Below are 18,960 nucleotides of genomic sequence, written 5' to 3'. Positions count from 1 at the left end.
GAAATAAACATTTTCAGACAAGCAAAGGCTGAGAGAATTCACTGCTAGCAGACATGCACTATAAGAAATACTAAAAGACATTACATTGAAGTGAAATGATACCAAATGGAAACTAAATCCATAGGCAGGAATGAAGAACACCAGGAATGGTAAATATTTAAAAAAATTTTTCTTCTCTTAATTTCTTTAAAAGACACTTGATTGTTTATAACAAAAGTAATTATATTTTTAGTTTCGAATTTATAATGTAAGGGAAATCCAAGACAGCAGTAGCAAAAAGAATGGAGGCATGGTAGTAAGTGATATTATATTTATGGTTCTAACATTTTATATGAATAAGTACAAACTTAATTTGAATTAGAAATTGATAAGGTAAGGATGCATCTTGTGCTCTGAGGGTGGCCAAGTCTTCTGGTATGCCTGGGACTGATGTGTTTCCTGGGATGGTTACTCATCCTATTTCATATATGTGTCAGATAAAATAAAATGGGCAAGATCGTAGACTTAAACTCAATTATAGCAATACTGACATTAAATTCAAATGGACTACATATACCAATTAAAAGCAGAAATCAGTCTGGATTTTAAAAAGTAAGACTGGACTATAGGCACTTTATAAGAAATGCACTTTTATATATAAAAACTCAAATAGGTTGTAAATAAAGAAAGAATAAATATTCCTGATAAACAGTAAACCTAAGAAACTATCAGACTGAGTGGACTTCAGACATTGTTACAAAAGACTGAAAAAGACATTTTCTAATGTTAAAGTGTCACTTCCTCAGGAATACATAAATATAGGTGAGCTAGTAACAGAGCTTCAAAAGACACAAAGCAAAAACTGACAGAACTTATGGGACACAATCATACCTCGGTATTTTAATACTCTTTTCTCAGTAATTGATACAATAGATTTAAAAATCAATAAGGATATAGAGGATATAAACAAAACTACCAGTAACCTTAACCTTATGGGCATTTGCAGGGGACTATACCCACCAACAGCAGACTATGCATTCTTTTCAAGTGCACGTGGGACATTGCCAGGGTATACTGTACTTCACCAAGGGATGTATAAACTAGGTCATAAAAGACGTTTCTGTAAATTTCAGATTTGAATCTTATAGAATATGTTTTCTGTCTATAGCAGAAATGAACTAAAAACTAATAACAAATAAGAAAATAATAATAATAAGATACTTAGAAAAGGCCTAGACATTTGGAAATTAAATAACACGCTTTTAAATAACCAGTGGATCAAAGAAGAAATCACAAGGTATTTTATAAAGGTTTTTAATTGAATTAAATGAAAATAATGCATTGTTAAGCTTATGAAATATAACTAAATCAGTATTTAGAGAGAAATGTCTGGATTTAAATGATTGCATTAGAAGCAAAGGCTTAAAACCAACTCCCTAAATTTCCTATTTAAAAAGGTATAAAGGGGGGGCGCCTGGGTGGCTCAATTGGTTAAGTGTCTGCCTTCAGTTTAGGTCACAATCCCAGGGTCCTGGCATGGAGCCCCTCACCGGACTCCATGCTCAGTGTGGGAATCTGCTTCTTCTGCCTCTCCTTCTGCCCCTCCCCCTGCTCATGCTCACACACTCTCTCAAATAAATACAGTCTTTTTTTTTAAAAAAGGTATAAAAGGTAATCAAAATAAACTCAAATAGGTAGAAAGAAATAGTGAAGTCAAGATTAATAATATAGAAAATAGAGAAACAGTAGAGAAAACTAACAAAGCAAAAAGTCAGTTCTTTGAAAAGATTAATGGAAGTATTAACCCCCTAGATTAAGAAAAAAAGTAACCCCACAGGCAAAAATGAAAAACTCAAAGAACTGTGCATGTTGTTGGTGCTAATTAGGGTGAAGTCTGAACTGGTGTTTTGTTGGATATAGAGATAAAAGCCTAGGAAGTCATTTTTCTAGGTTCACTACTGATTTTTGAGAAAAACATTTAAGTGTTTTCTCTTTTGCCCATTTCTCCAGCTGGAAGTCAAAAATGAAACACTAAGAAGTGACAAAGTCGGGGAGAATTAGATAAAAATCCTGGTAAGTCATATAGAATCTATGGGTTAAAACTTGTAAGGTATTTTGTATCTTTGAAATACTATGAAAGCACAAATGAAACCGATGATGAAATCACTAGTTCTGTTTTTATTTATTCTCTTTTCAGGAATTAGGGAGACCTCATATATACAAAATCTGGTTAATCATACTCCTTGGTTCACACATACTATCATCCTTGGTCTGGGGGTAGCAATCTTTTCTTTTCATTTTTTCATTTATGTTTTAATTTGTTTTTGTTTAGTTGTTTAATGAAAACCTCTGACTTTGCCATCCAATCTAAGAATGCCTGTCCCCCAAATTAAACTTACCAATGTGCTATCAACCTCAACTCCAGAAACATTCATTATCCTGACTTTTGTCTTTGTAACTTTTATATACACATAAACTATATGTTGTTTAGTTTGCTTACTTTATATCTTGGACATGCGATTTCTCAGTATTATGTTACTAAAATTCATCCATATTGTGGGTATAGTTCACTCACTCTATTGAATAAATATGCCACAGAGTAATTTATCTACTTTGTTGGTGTAAACATCTGTGTTGTTTGGTTTTGGGGGGTTTTTTGGGTGGGTTTTTTTTGGGATACTCTTAAAAATAAAAATATTTGGCTGGTACACAGTATATGCCTGGGAATAGAATTGCCAGGTCATGAGATATGACTTTACAATATAATGCCAAATTATTTTCCCAAATGGATGCAGCAATTTATACTCCTTCCTGAAATGTACAAGTGATTCTATTGACTCACATCTTTTCCAGTATTTGCTTATTTATTTGTCTTATTTCTTAATTTTTGTTGATTAAATGGGTATAAAATGGTACTTCCTAGTCTTGATTTGCATTTCCCTTCTTACTAAAAAGCTTGAGCATCTATCTCTTCAATGTTTTTGGTTATGTATGTTACCACTTCCATGAAATGCCTATTCATTTCTTTTGCTTATTATTTTATTGAATTTTTTCTCTTTTTTAATAAAGTTTTTATTTATTTATTTGACAGAGAGAGGGATCACAAGTAGACAGAGAGGCAGGCAGAGAGAGAGGGGGAAGCAGGTTCTCCGCTGAACAGAGAGCCCAATGTGGGGCTCAATCCCAGGACCCTGAGATCATGACCTGAGCCAAAGGCAGAAGCTTAACCCACTGAGCCACCCAGGCACCCCATTTGTCTCTTTCTTATTAACTTGAAAGAGTTCTCTATATGCTCTAGTAACAATATTCTCTATTTTGTGTGTTACAAATACCCTCTCTTCCTCATGTGTCTTTTTAATTTTGAAAGTGTCTTTTGATGAGTAAAAGTTCTTCGTTTTAATGTAATTGAAATTCCCATTAAGCAGGGCACGCAATGTGTTGAGCACTGGGTATTAATATGGAGCTGATGAATTACTGAACACTACATCTGAAATGAATGATGTACTACATGTTGGCTAATTGAATTTAAATTTTTAAAATACCAAAAAATACAAAAAAATTTAAAAGTTTTAATAATAATTTAAAATTAAAAAATTTTAAGTATTGCTTAAAAGATCCATAGTCAGAAATATATTCACCTACAGAGCACGAAAAGTTTTAAAAGTTCTGCATTTGACATATAAATCTTAAATCCACATAAAATCGATTTTTGTGTTGGTATAAGGTAGGGATCCAATTTCTTTTTTTCCCCCCTTTATTGATAACTGTATCTGTCTTCACTGTTTTCAGGCAGGAAGAGTAACAGAGAAGCCTAGGAAGACAAACTCTGAAAGTATATTTTTCCTCATGTAGTCAAAGGGGAGAAGGCCTCACCCCACATTTGAGAACACAGCTCTAATATACTGCTTTGAGATTTATCATCCAATCGCAAAAACGGGAAGATCCTTCAGCGTTATATAACCCATCACTCAGTGTCTAGAGATGTTCCAACAAAACCACTCAGGACAAATAAATATCCAACTCATTTTAAGATATCTCTGGGAAAATATTTCTCATTCCAAACCTCGACTGTTTTCGTTAGAAAGTTTCCCTCTACCTGGTCATGGAATCATGCTCATTTCCTTTATATCCAGCCCTACTGGGAAATAATTTATTGTAATAATAATTTGCACATAGATTGCAAATCTCCCCAAAGATCATAAACTCAAATTAGTTTAAATTAGTGTTGCAGACCAAGGTTTTGAACCCGAGTCTGTGAAATGTTTTATCAGCCTGTAAAACATTTCCCTATCTTTTGGACCATGTCATAGCCCTGATGTGGTAATGCCAGGGGTCTTTAAGAGCATAGAGAATATTGGTAGTTCTCTTTCTCCACTGAAAAAATTATTGCATTAATTTAATTCAATTTAATTTAAGTTTAACCCAATCTATTTCTGTCCCTAATGAGCCTAGGGGAGGGAATAAATATATAAATGAAGTTAGGCATTGTGATTGTTTTAAATAATAACAACAGCAGTGACAACCAAAGAATGAATTACAAATTATAAATTTAATTCTCAGGTTTTTTGAACTTCTTTAGATAACAGGGAAACAAGGGGCAAAAATAATTAAATAGGCTGTAGTTCTGTTTTAGCTAATTACAAACTAAGAATAGCCCACCAAAAAATTCCTACCTGTAATCCAAATACAAGATCACACTCTTGGATAGATATTTTATCTAGTAATAAAAGTGATAATTGTCTTCATATTTGTAAAGAATTAGGATAAAAATGAGCAAGGAAACCTAACCAAACTTGGTATTTCTGAGAAAAACAGTAACTGGTTTCACTGATTCCTACTATACTCTGATGCTCTTCTCTGATGAAATTTTCTGCTCAATACCTCTCAGTTTGCTTGCCTTTAACATTCTCACCATGGATCCTTTGTCATAGGCTAAAGGATACTTGCTTTTTAAGGACAAGGTTGGAGTTACAGTTCTCCTGCACAGCTTCCATGCTCCCAAGATAAGTATCTAAGAAATGACTCATGAAGGCTCACAGGAGTGTTAGGTGGAAGTTGTTGAAGATTACTTTCTTCCCTTAATGGACAATAGGAAACACCAATATGCATAAGAAGTGGGGTCAGGGAAAAGATCTATAAGCATTTAATTTCTTTTTAGTTAGAACAACCTCTTGTATAGTAACGTTGCTAATAACAATCTAGATGAAGGTTTACTCGAGACTGTGCTAAAGCCATCCAAATGTTGAAATCGACTTTAGAACTGGAGGCTGCTTTCTCTGAGAATTAGTAAATGCACTGGAAGTTATATTTGTATTCACTTAATGTTCAAAGACGTGTACTCACAACTTTTCCCCCCATTAAACTGGAAACTATACAGGCTCTCTGGGTTCAGATCAAAGAGTTATTGCTTTCTTGCTTTGCCTCTGCCATGAATGTGATGAGTTTTGAACAAATCACTCCATTTTTCATCTGTTTTCGTTACTATATTAAATGGGGATGACCAGCACATTTTACAAGGCTTTTGTTGGAAATAAAAATAGTTCGGTATGATTAACTACTACATGCTGTATTTACCAGCACAATTCCTCATTTCCCCTTGAAGTAATTTGTAAGGCATCTGGAATCTGGTCTATCTCCATTCTCAGTTTAGAGCTAAAAAGGGTAAAGCAGAAAATTATAGAAAAGGCCATACAAAAGTCCCAAAGCATATATTACTGTATATTTTTAAGCGAGAAATGAGAGGAAGGAGTAAAAGTATCTTTCCTGTTCTTTCCTTTCAAGTTTCAACTTAAACCCTAAACAAGCAAAAATCAAAGGATTACATTGGAGGCTATGCCAGTGTTTTTAAGGGAGAAATAGGCAGAGAGGGGCAAGTAAGAAGAACCTTCTCTTGTGCCCTTCCCAGACTCACCTTCTCTTGCACAAGCACCTGTGGTCCAGGGGTGCAGTCTCTTAGCAGCTATTGGCAATCAACCTGCTCAAGCCAGTCACCCCATTGGGCTAGAGAGGCTTGTGTCCTCACTGAGTAAACTTTGAGGGAGTTCCCACAGTTCAGTTTGGTTTGTTTGGTTTCTGGTGACTGTCCAGAAAAGCTAAGAAGGCAGTGGATAAGAAAGAAGGAAATACAAAAGTAGATGGGTGATGGAGAGGCACTAATTACCATTTTTCTTGTCCTATTCAGTGAGAAATGATTGGTCATTGCTGGATGCTCCTTTCACTGAACTCTTTCATGTCCTGAGAAGACACTGTCCTTTAGATTCACAGGCTTCCCCTGCTTTCCAAAACTAGAGCATTACTATGAAATGGAATTTCATCTGCCAAAATGGACATAAAGTGAAGAAAGAATGATAATCTATTTATATGGAACATTTTTTTTTTTTAGCGTTCCCAGACCCAAAAATAACCTCTTATAGGTTCTTCTGATACCTTAGGACACATCTTGCTAATGGATGCACAGATGCTCACAGACATGGGTCAGAGCTAAGACAGCTTGATGCTGAGATGCTGAGTGTGGTTCCTGGGGAAGGAACTTGGTGGGGCCGCTCTCACCACTAGGGATGAACACTGTTCTAGAAGGGCTCCTTGCAAAACAAGAGAGGAAGCAAGAGAGAACATGAGTGGAGGAGGGAGGGGAAGAGAGAAAGGGAGAGCCAGGCTCTCCACTGAGCAGGGGGCCAGACACCGGGCTTGATCCTAGGACCCTGGGATCATGACCTGAGTGGAGGGCAGACATTCAACTGACTGGGCCTCCCAGGTGCCTCAGATTTTCACCTTTTTTCATCAAAGCAAAAATCTTCTTTGGATTTCTTTCAGTTAGTGAAAAGAGGTTCTAAAGTAGGTCTTTCCTAAAAGTGCAGAGTTGTAAAAAGAACTTTCAAAAAGCCGGGGAATACCTGTGTTGTCTTCAATTCTCATGGAACACAGAGTGAGTGTCTTTTTCAGTGAATCCATAGGATCTTCTTACAACTCCCAGAATAGCTTGCCAATGGCCATAGTTCTTTTCATTTTTTTAAAGGTATATGTTCAAGAAGCGTTTGTATGGATGGTGTAGGAGAGAAGAGTTTAAATGGGGGCAGGAGTTGTCTTGGATAGTGGGGAAAGTCAGGAAGGAACATAAACGTGTAAACTACAGAAAATGTAATGAAGTAAAATCAAAAAGTACTGAGACACTATGGCAATAAATGTTTACATATTAAGTAGTATATCACCTAAAGGGGAAATAAAACAAAAAGATAATAGTATGAATTGCTGATATGTCTCAAAATTTAATGACTTATTTGGTCTTTTTTCTTTTTTTAAAAAAATCTATTCAGGAAAAACTATAAACATAATTTTACTTGTCTTAGACAAGTTTTATTTGGTTTCTAGGTACAAGAAAAAGTTTGAGCTCTTAAGTATTACTTTTAATATCTATGACATAAGGAGGCCTTAAGGGGTAGAAGTGTTACTGCTTAAAAAAAAAAAAATGGAAATAGCATTACACCTTTTGTGTGCACAGGACACAATGACATCTGAAGGTGGCCCTTAGAACAAAGTCTAATGTGAGAGGATATTTTGTGGATTCGGTGTGTCCAGACCCAGTTGGCTCATTCCGGGAGACCTTCCCTGCTCCTCCAGTGCAAAGCTGTGCTTCCCCTGTAATCCCACAGCTCTTTGTTACCATCTCTTGGGTCACCTATCATGTGCTGTAAACAACCCCTACTGAATGCTTAAGGCCTTAGACCACATGTTAGGTTAAGTTCCCTGGATGGAGTCTACCACAGAGCCTTGTGCGCATGTGATATATTGAGGGCATTCTCTCAGGAGGCATTGATGAGGGAAGGAATCGGAACAATCAAGAATATGGCTTCCACCAGATACTCCCAAGCTCTGGACCATAATTTATGCATAAATTATTTTTACAAATATATAATACATAAGTTATGCTCCAGAGCTTGAGTTGGCTGTCTCCCTTGATTCTGCAGACTCTGTCAAGGAAGACTTTTATACCCTTCCCCAGGGTCCCCAACCTCGAATGAGGGCATCTTAACCCTGGGTAAAGTAGTTTCCATTACCCAAAGGCAATTCTCTGGGTAAGGTTGCAGAGATGAGCCTTCAGCCAAAGCACCAGCAGAAGCTGAGGTGACAAGCACACAAACCAACAAATATAAAGGATTCCAAGGGATCTGGGTGAGGCACCCACATCTTCCGTTTCAGATTGGCATGGGAATCAGCATCATGCTTCCAGATGTGGGGAGCATTCTGGAGCAGAATTAACAAATACAAGCAGAGCTGGGACAGCTTATGGTCAACAGTGAGGGCTTACTTGGCAGAAACCAGCATGGACTAATCAAGGCCTACAGCCAGAGGATACATAATAAGAGTAACCACAAAAATAGTGTTTATGGCATACCAGGCACTGTTCCAAGCTCTTTACTTATATGAACATATTTATTGCTCACAATAACCCAGTGAGGTAGGTATTGCTCTTATTCCTTATTTACAGATGAGGACATTAATTTATAGATGAGGAGGCAGCCATTCATAGATGGGTGACATAACTTCACTGAGGTTTCAAAGTAAGCAAGTGACAGCTGGGTTGCAAATCCAGGTGGTCTCTACTCCGAGTCTCTGTGTCACTATTGTCTCCCCAATCCAGAATTTAGATACCCGTGTCAGCAAAGTGATGATGGGGTATGTATTAGTTTCTTATTGCTGCTGTAACAAATTACCACAAACTTTGTGGTTTAAAACAACACAAATGTATGACTTCATGGTTTTGGATGTCAGAAGTCTAAATGCGTTTCTTTGGGCTAAACTCAAGGTGTTAGCTTGGCATGGTTCCTTCTGGAAGGTCTAGGGGATAATCTATTTCTTTGCCTTTTACAGCTTCTAGAAACCTCCCACATTCCTTGGTTCATGGTCCCTACTTCTTTCTTCAGAGCCATCATCAATGCAGCATCTGCAAATCTCTCTCTTCCTTGGACTCTCCAGCCTCCCTCTTTCACTTCTAAGGACCTTAGTAATTATATGGAGCCACCCAGATAATCTAGGATAATCTCCCCATTTTAAGATTCTTAATCTAGTAACCTCTGCAAAGTCCCTTTGTCACGTAAGGTACTAGGTTCTAAGAATTAGAATGTCATCATCTTTGGGGAACCATTATTCTGCCTACAAAAGGAAGACAAGGAGGTATCTCAGATTTAGTTTTGGCCACCTAATCCAGCAGAATGGACATCCAAAATGTATCTTAATTCTAATTATGGAAGAATAAAATCATATTTCTTCCACATAGGAGTTTGTAAACTGAGATTCCTATCTGGTACTATAGTTTCTATATGTATTTTATAACCTGCATTTAATTATTCATTCATTTAACAAATATGTATTTACTACCTGCCATGGACTGTTCCATGAGAGAGTAAAGAACTTTTATTATATTTGAGCTGTTTTACACTTTGAGGTAAACTTGTTCAGTCTAGGCTACCCAACTAAAAGTCAGTGTGAGAATGCATTTTTAAATGTAAGCACTAGAAGGCAGATTCCTCAAAATCAAGGTTAGGCAAAGTCTGGCAGATTCCTTCTTATTTGGGTTAGATCATTTGTAGTTTTTTGAAACTGTGGTGAAATACATAACATTTACCATCTTAACCATCTTTATGTGTACACTTCAGTAGTGTTGAGTATACCCACATTGTTGTGAAACAGATTTCCAGAACTTTTTTGTCTTGTAAAACAAATTCTGTATCTATTAAACAAAAACTCTCCACTTCCTCTTCCCCTCAGTCCCTGGCAACCACCATTCTATATTCTGATTCTATGAACTGTCCTACCCTAGATACCTCATACAAGTGGAATCATACAGAATTTGTCCTTTTGCGATGGCTTATTCCACATAATAACATCCTTCATGTTCATCCACATTGTAACATGTGTTAGAATGCCCTTCCCCTTTACAGTTGAATAATATTCTGTTGTACATAGAGACCACATTTTGTTTATCCGTTCACCTGTTGATGGACATTTGAGGTGCTCAACTGTAATTCTCTGAGAGTCTAGGAGTCTTGTCTACAGGAGGTGTGCCTCAGAGCTAACGTTTTAATTCAATTCTTTATTTCCCCACTTCCTACTGACCACTCCCAACCAACCTCATTCTAATTCTGAAATGACGCATTCAAGTACTTGCAAAACAGCTGAGGCAAAATACATACAGTTGCAAAATAAAGTAAGAATAAAAGCACTCGAGGAAGTACATTTCTCCCCATATTTTGGTATTCTGTGTATTCAAAACAAATCTACCAAAAAAAAAAATCTGTTGAAAATATAAGTAATGAAAAGCATTACTAGAAGATGTGAAGCCTGAATTTGACATCAAAACACCCCAAATTATATTCATTATTCTGAAAATTTTTATTTGCCTCATGCTGAAAAACAGAACAGAATTTTATAGCTGTGTTATGATTACACATAACTTTTTGGTCTATTATCTAAAATAGAAGGCCTATAACTTATACCTCCTCTCTTAAAAAAAGATGTTTTCCAGCTTTACATTAAAAACAGAAGAAGAATGTTTCCAAAGCCCATTAAGGCCAGAAGTTAGAGTTGTTTTGTCAACTCCAACAATTAATAAAGTTTGGATTTTTAGTTTCATTTTTTTTAAACGACAACACTCTACTTTTGATACCCATCCTCTGGTAACACTGGCAGATGTACCCAGGGTTATGTGAACAAAAATATTCACTGGATTATTGTTTGTAGAAAGACAATAGGAATATCCTAAATATCCCAAAATAGGAGACTGGTTCTATACATAGGTGTGCATCAATACTACAAATACGTATGGCCATTTAAAAGAATGCAGCAGATTCTAACATCCTTATCTAGAAAGAGCTCAAAACATATTGGTTGTTTTAAAAAGATTTTATTTATTTATTTGACGGAGAGAGAGAGAGATCACAAGTAGGCAGAGAGGCAGACAGAGAGAGTGGGGGAAGCAAGCTCCCTGCTGAGCAGAGAGCCCGATGTGGGTCTCGATCCCAGGACTCTGAAACGATGACCTGAGCCAAAGGCAGAGGCTTAACCCACTGAGCCACCCAGGCTTGTTATTGAAAATAAAAGTTTCCACAGTTTAATACAGATAGTACTTATTTACTCCATGAATTTTGTTGTGAGCCAACCACCTCACACCCAGTTGTAAGGCCTTAATGAGGATTTATTGAGAATGCAGCCTGACAGGTACATCCAGTCCTCCAAAGTGTTAGCTATTTTGCTATTATACTGCTATAACAAGATAACCAGAATAACCTCCAAGAATAAGTCTCCAACACACAATTCTTTACTTCCGTTTTAAAATTTATTTTTTATTTATTATTTATTTGAGAGAGAGTGAATGAGAGAGCACAAGCAGGGGGAGCAGCAGAGGGAGAGGGAAAAGCAGGCTCTGAGCTGAGAAGGAAACCTAGTGCGGGATTCAGTCCCAGGACCCAGGACCATGACCTGAGCCGAAGGCAGACACTTAACCGACTGAGTCGCCGAGGCACCCCATAATTCTTCACTTTCTTAAGCAGGGCCAGTCCCTGGTGAAATCGTGGGCTTTATCTCCACCATTCTAGTACCCATTCTGCAGACTTTCAGAGTCCTTGGGTCATAGTACTCCCAACCCCTTACTTCTCATCACCCATCTACACAGGACGTCTTACATGGCCCTCATAAACACCTACCATATTTGGACAGAACATAAAGTATTTATCTGTCCTGTGTCCCATGTTCCTAGGATCCTAACTGAATTATGATTAACCTGGAAGTGCTTGTTGGTAATAGATTGACATGTCTTGGCTAAGGATTTTCATTTTCATAAAGATGTCTCCTATTAGCAATACATTTTGGAAACACTCTCCACTCATGGCATAAATGCCAGATCTCGACAACTCCAGGTTCAGAGTACATAGAGAATGGGGTTTGTGTTCTGGGTTCTGAAGTCCTGTGACCTGGCTTAAAGGAGCCCCAGTCACCATTTGTTCTTAGCTCTGAGATCTAGCACAAATTACTTGCTTTCTTCTGGTTAGAATTTCTTCAATTACCAATTGAGGATGATATGTACTCTTAAAAGATCATTGGAAGGACTGGGGGCACCTGGGTGGCTCAGTGGGTTAAAGCCTCTGCTTTCGGTTCGGGTCATGATCCCAGGGTCCTGGGATCGAGCCCCGCATCGGGCTCTCTGCTCCGCGGAGAGCCTGCTTCCTCCTCTCTCTCTGCCTGCCTCTCTGCCTACTTGTGATCTCAGTCTGTCAAATAAATAAAGTCTTTAAAATAAAAAAAATCATTGGAAGGACTGTTAATAAAATGATGTAAAGCACTTAGCACAGTGTGGGGCATAGAGAGTATACTCACCCACTGATGGGTTATGGCTATTTAGATAAATAAGTGGCTATCTAGACGGGCACTATCATGTGTCTGGATATGGGTCCTATCTCATTGTAACTGTAACCTCCTTGAAGATGGGACCCTGTCTTCTATGAAATATCTTTTTCCCCATAGCTAAGGTGACCTGGTCCCTAGATTTTTCAAGGAATCTTTCCTGTCTCCTTTGAAAGACCATGGCCTGGACCATGTATCTGCTTTCCAGAGTGCTTGGACACTGTTGCCTGGAGTCCAACATATGTACTTCTTCTGGATACTCACTGGACAGTATTCGGCAGATTATTTTACCCCAATAAGCCTCAGCTTCTTAGGACGTGTGACTAGTAGAAATTCCGGCCCCATAGGCTCGTGTGAGGCTTTAGGAAGATTGTGTGTTTAAAAGATGTAGCAGAACCTGGAGTACAGTGAGTGCTGGTGTCGCCATCTTCTTCATCCTGCTTCTCCTCATCTGAATACTAGAAAACTCAACCCCAAATCTGAACATGTGGGTTCTTAGTCCTTCATGTGGACGCTTGCCTAATGAATGCCAACTCTACCGGGGACTGTGGTGGATGCTTTAGAACATAAAAATGGATGAGTGTGCTCCTAAAGTCATGTTGCTCACTCGGTGATGAAGGAGACAAACATACAATGAGGTGAGTTCAGTGGTGGGGTGGCGGGTGATGGCAGGGAGGAGGACAGAAGGAAATCATTATGTTTCATGGATGAACTGAGTGGGCATAGATGTGCTCACTGGAAAAGCTGAGCCTCATTGACATTTCTCCCCAGATCATCTAAGTGCATCTTGTCTGGGGCTGGGGAAAGCAGGCTACCTTCCCTGCCTGCCTGCTTCTTAGCAGAGGCTGCCTGCGAAGGCTTTCAGGGCAAGTGGGAAGAAAATGTGACATCATGTCATAGGAAGAAATGTTCTGGAACAGATGGAACTCTGTGGTTACCTCTGACTTCCTCTGCTGGCAGTGGCTGCTTTGCCCCGATCTAGGGCAAGCTCTCACGCATGCACACATTCATTCATTCATTCATTCATTCAACTCTTTGTGAACCTTCTCCACGTGGATCCCTCATTAGCGTGGGTGGTTGGGTTTCTATGTAAACATGTATATGCCTAGCATGTTCCATGTTCACAAACACTCAAAACCTTCTGTCAACTATTTACTTATTGCAAGGTTTGTTTATCTTCTGTGTTTACTTATTATGATGCTATGTATAGGCTTTCATGTATAGAGAAGTGAGCCCGTGATTTGAGTCCTAAAACTTGGATTTTCCTCACAGTTCTGTTGTAGATATGGATGTCACAATAACTTTCTAGGCCCCACTTCCCTCATCTGTAAAATGGGGATGATAACACTGGCCCTCACAGATCCATTTCAGGACCAAAAGGAAGCACATTCCAACATAAAGAGAATTATGTATACTTAAGTGAACATTACCATTGCCATTACTGAAAAGAAATTTTACATTCATAATGGATGCTTTCCTTAAAGAATAGAGAGATCAGGAAAAAATCAGCAGAAAGAGAGTGTTGACTTGCCAGCTGCTGGTCAGTATGCTTGTCTAAAATACACCAAAAATATCTTATACAAACTGAAATGCTCTAAAATGTTCAAGGGGATGCACGTAGAATATCAAAGTGCAGTGATGGTTTTGACAGTCAATAATAGACATTGCATAGAGGCCACATCATTTTTAGCACTTTAATGTTAAATGGGAGCATTGATTCAGGAGATTCTAAATGTGGTGTTTTCTTAGAGCAGAAGACAGCTGGCCTCTGTTAACCAGACAGGAGGATGTGAGTGGATGGTGACTTTGATCTCTGAAGAAATTTATACAGAGGACTAAGAAAGGACAAAGAGGAAGAAGCAACAATATTAAGGAAAGAAACATCAATTAATAAGGAGTCAGGGCAAGAAAAAGACTGAGTCCAGCCCCCTCTCTGTGTCCAGGGAAATGGATCGAAATGTCATCAAAAAAGCACTTATATTAAGCTTCATTCATATTCAGATCTTGCCTAAGTGGAAAATTTCTATAAAATTTCTAATTTTATTTACTGTGAGGGGTTTTTTTTTTTTTTTTGGTTTGTTTGTTTGTTTTTTTGGAGCAAGGGAGGGTTCAAATTATTTTACACATTTATAATATTATAATTAAATTTAACCATGAAATGAAGTTTGCATTTAGAGAAATAATTAGAGTTAGGATCAGATCATTCTGGATTTTAATTCCTCTGCAGTATTCACACCAAGGCTAGAATTGCCTCCAGGCTGTTCCCAGCCACAGACCATGTACCATTGGTGCAAGAACCCGACAAAGGACTCCTCTAATGGCAAAGTTTTGAATTCTCCTTCCTTCCCGCCCATAAGCCTAGCTGAGACTTTCCCAGAGCTGTGCCACAGTCTGCTATATCCTCCTTTCTTCTCCCCTCCTTCTTCCTCCCCTCATCGCAAACAGGTGTGAGACCAGATCAGGATCCAAAGCCTTTCCCTGTCACTCCTACTTCCCCTCCCCTTCACTGAACTTCTAAATCCACCTTAACATCTGCTTCTTAGCCACTTGAACTGCCACACATCCTCACGGGTTTGTTGTGAAAGTTAAATGAGATGATTCACGTAAGGTGCTTGGCATATTGGATTCATAGCAAAAGCTCACTGAAAACCCGTTATTGAAATTTTGAGAAAAAAGAATAAAGTTGCAGAAACCACACTACTTGATTTTAAGACTTACATAAAGCTACAGTTACCGAGACAGTGGAGGTACTGGTGAAGGGATATAGACACATAGATCAATATAAAACAGAATACAGAGCCCAGAAATAGACCCACACAAATACAAAAGCCAATTGATTTTGACAAAGGTGTAAAGGAATTCATTGGAGAAAGAATGGTCTTTTCAACAAGTGATGTTGGGACAATTGGACGCCCACAGGCAAAAAATGAACCTTGACCTGACTTCACACCTTATACATAACTGAACTCAAAATAGATCATAGGTCTTTATGTAAAACCTCAAACTATGAAACTTTTAGAGGAAAACACAGGAGAAAGTATTTGTAACTTGAGGTTAGTTCTTAGACATGGCACAAAAGCATGATTCATAAAAAAATACAATCATAATTTAGACTTCATCAAAATTAGAAACATTTTCTCTGTGAAATATACTGTTATGATAATGAAAGGACAAGCTACAGACCGGGAAAAAATTTTAACAAATATTCCACAAGTGACTTCTATCCAGAATATTTAAAAGCCCGCAAAATTAATAGTAAGAAAACAAACCAGTTAAATCACAGACAAAAGACAGATACCTCACAGAAGAGGATATAATGATATCAAATAAGCATAAGAAAAGATATTCAACATCACTGACCATCAGGGAAATTCAAATGGAGGTCACAATGAGATATCATTACACACTTAGTAGAACGGTTAAAATAAAAAATATTGACAATATTGAGTGCTGGTAAGAATGTGAAGCAACCGGAACTCTCATACATATCTAATGGGAATGCAAAATAGTACAGCCACTCTGGAACTTTCCTGTAAAGTTAAATACAGACTTGCCATATGACCCAACAATCCCACTCCTGGGTATTATTTGTATAAATACAAGATGATGAAAACGTGTATTTATACCAAAATCTGTACGCAAATATTAATAGCATTGTTCTTAATTGCTAAACACTGGAAACAACTCTAACGTCCTTCAATAAAGACAACTAAACTGTGATATAAGTGTAGCCTAGAACACTACTCAGCACTGTAAAGGAGCAAACTATGAGTACATGCAACAACTTGGATGCATCTCAAAGACATTATGCTGAGCAAAAGAATTTAGTCTCAAAAGATTATGTACTGGGGCGCCTGAGTGGCTCAGTGTTGTTAAGCCTCTGCCTTCAGCTCAGGTCATGATCTCAGGGTCCTCGGATCGAGCCCCACATTGGGCTCTCTGCTCAGGAAGGAGCCTGCTTCCCCCCCTCTCTCTGCCTGCCTCTCTGCCTACTTGTGATCTCTATCAAATTAATAAATAAAAATCCTTAAAAAAAGATTATGTACTGTATGATTCCGTTTATAAGACAGTATCTAAGACACAAAACTATAGATAGTGCTATGGAACTGATCAGTTTCCAGGGGATAGAGTGGGGGAGAGCATAACTACAAAGGGGAGCATGAGAGAGTTTTCTAGGGTCAATAGAGTTGTTCTGTATCCTGATTATTGTGGTGATTACATGAATCCCTACATATACTGTACACACACACACAAAAGAGGTGATTCTACAGCATGATAATTTAAAAAATAAAATTAATCTAAAAATTAGTCATTGGTGTTATAAATATTGATATCACTGAGGGCTAGTTTTGTAAGTAATAGTTGCCATTGATTGCCACCTTGCTGTTTTAAGTATTCCTAGTTTTCCCTTCCACACCTTGTGAAATCTCCCATGAAGCTCACGCCAGTGCCTTCTTGCTGGGTGTGGGGTTTTTTTGTTTGTTTGTTTTGTTTTGTTTTTAAAGATGTTATTTTTTTATTTATTTGAAAGAAACAGAGAGCATGAACAGAGAGAGGGAGAAGCAGACTCTGGGCTAAGCAGAGAGCCCAATGTGGGACTCCATCCCAGGACCTTGAGCTCATGACCTGAGCCGAAGGCAGAGGCTTAACCAACTGAGCCACCCAGGTGCCCCACTGTGCTGTGTTCTAAAATGTCATCCAATCCTATTGTTAGGGGAGATTTTGTTTAGAAAATTGGTTCAGCAAGGATAGCTATAGAATGCTGTGAAGCTTGCTCAGTCAATTTCCTCAAATTTAGTAAGGAAGAGAATGAAGCTGCAGCTGGTGGTGGTGATGATGATGATGATCCTGAAACCGGAGCATTTTCTCAATGGCTCATTGGTGTAGGAAGAGCGAACCAGATACTGACAGTAACTCTTCCCCATTAGCATGAGAGTCAGCAAGTTCTGGTTTGAGATGTGGTAAGGACTTCCAGGGGGATCCCCAGGGTGACACATCAGTGTGACTTCAAAGGACTGAAAAGATTCTTCTGGCTTCGTGGGACAGCTCTCATTGGTGCCACCAGAGAGTGAGTGTTGCACAAGTAACCGGGGGCTTCACTTAGCTCCTTTCTGCTTGTCATTTCCTAACCAAGCCTTGGCTCTTTCTTGGTGGCTGACCCTGCTTCTGAGAACTGGGTACTCCTGTTTACCAGCTGCCTCTGGAGGGCGGATGGTTGGCCCTCGTGGACAGCCACCGCTCGCCACGAAGGCAGAAATGGGGTTAGCAAGGATACCAGCTTTAGGTGGCAAGTGGAGACATCATCTACCTTCTTCCCTTTGGATGGCCAGTTTTTCTCCCAAGCCCACACACCCCACCAGCCATCCACAGGCCCATGCTGAGTTCCAAGCTCCAGATAAGGCCAGTGGCTTTCTAGGGGAATGAAGAACTCCACAAACATTCTCGCATTCGGTGGAAGTCCGTCCAATTTTAAAGAAAGAAAGTTCACCAAGGGTAAAAGGGTGATTTCTGTGTGCACAGAGAACACTGTGCGTGTCCCCTTTGAAGACGGCAAACCAAATGGAAGATCCCTGAAGTGATTTCTCAGTGTTTTCTCCAAAAGGGAAATGTCCAACAACACGGGTAGCAAAGCAATAAAAATTAACAACACGGAGTTATCTTTTTGATTTGTCAGATTAGCAGAGTAAGAAATGCCCTTCCCTAGGCTTTCATTCTCCAAGTTCATGGCTTCTCTGGCCTAACACCCACATCTAGCCAATGCCCTCTCCCTGCAGCATGCAACCTCGTGTTTTCATTTAGTTATTTTATTTACTATTATTTAATGAAATTTGCTACTTTTCTGCTCAGTACAGATAATATAGAACATACCAGAAAAGGCAAGCAAGCAAAAACAATTACTCACGAACAACCACTGTTGAACTGCTGATGACATTCCTCACTTGTTTTATAAGCAGCATCTATTCCTATTTTTAAATGGAGGTAGAGGGGTGCCTGGGTGGCTCAGTGGGTTAAAGTCTCTGCCTTTGGCTTGAGTCATGATCCCAGGGTCTTGGGATCGAGCCCTACATCAGGCTCTCTGCTCAGCAGGGAGCCTGCTCACCCCCCTCCCCCACCTCAGCTGCCTGCCTCTCTGCCTACTTGTGATCTCTGTCTGTCAAATAAATAAATAAATAAATAAAAATCTTTAAAAATAAAATGAAGGTAGAATGCCATTATATACAGTATTCTATAGCTTACTGCACTTTCGACACATCTTTTTTTTTTTTTTTTTTTTTAAGATTTTGCTTATTTATTTGAGAGAGTGAGCTCAGATGCACATGAATGGGGAGAGGGGCAGGAGGAGAAGCAGACTCCCCTCCCCTCCCTGAGCACGGAGGCCGCCATGGGGCCCTATCCCAGGATCCTGGGATCATGACCTGAGCTGAAGGTAGACGCTTAACTGACTAGCTACTCTTGTGCCCTTCACACAGCATCTTACCAAGTACAGCCTCCTACTTGCACCTACACATTGACTTCATTTAAGAGGACAGAGCTCAGTTCAACAACTCTTGTCCCAAACAACAGTTAAAATACCTCATCATAAGA

The sequence above is a fragment of the Mustela erminea genome, chromosome 16 (assembly GCF_009829155.1).
Source record: "Mustela erminea isolate mMusErm1 chromosome 16, mMusErm1.Pri, whole genome shotgun sequence".
Lineage (NCBI taxonomy): Eukaryota > Metazoa > Chordata > Mammalia > Carnivora > Mustelidae > Mustela > Mustela erminea.
Note: the sequence above shows the minus strand (reverse complement) of the source record.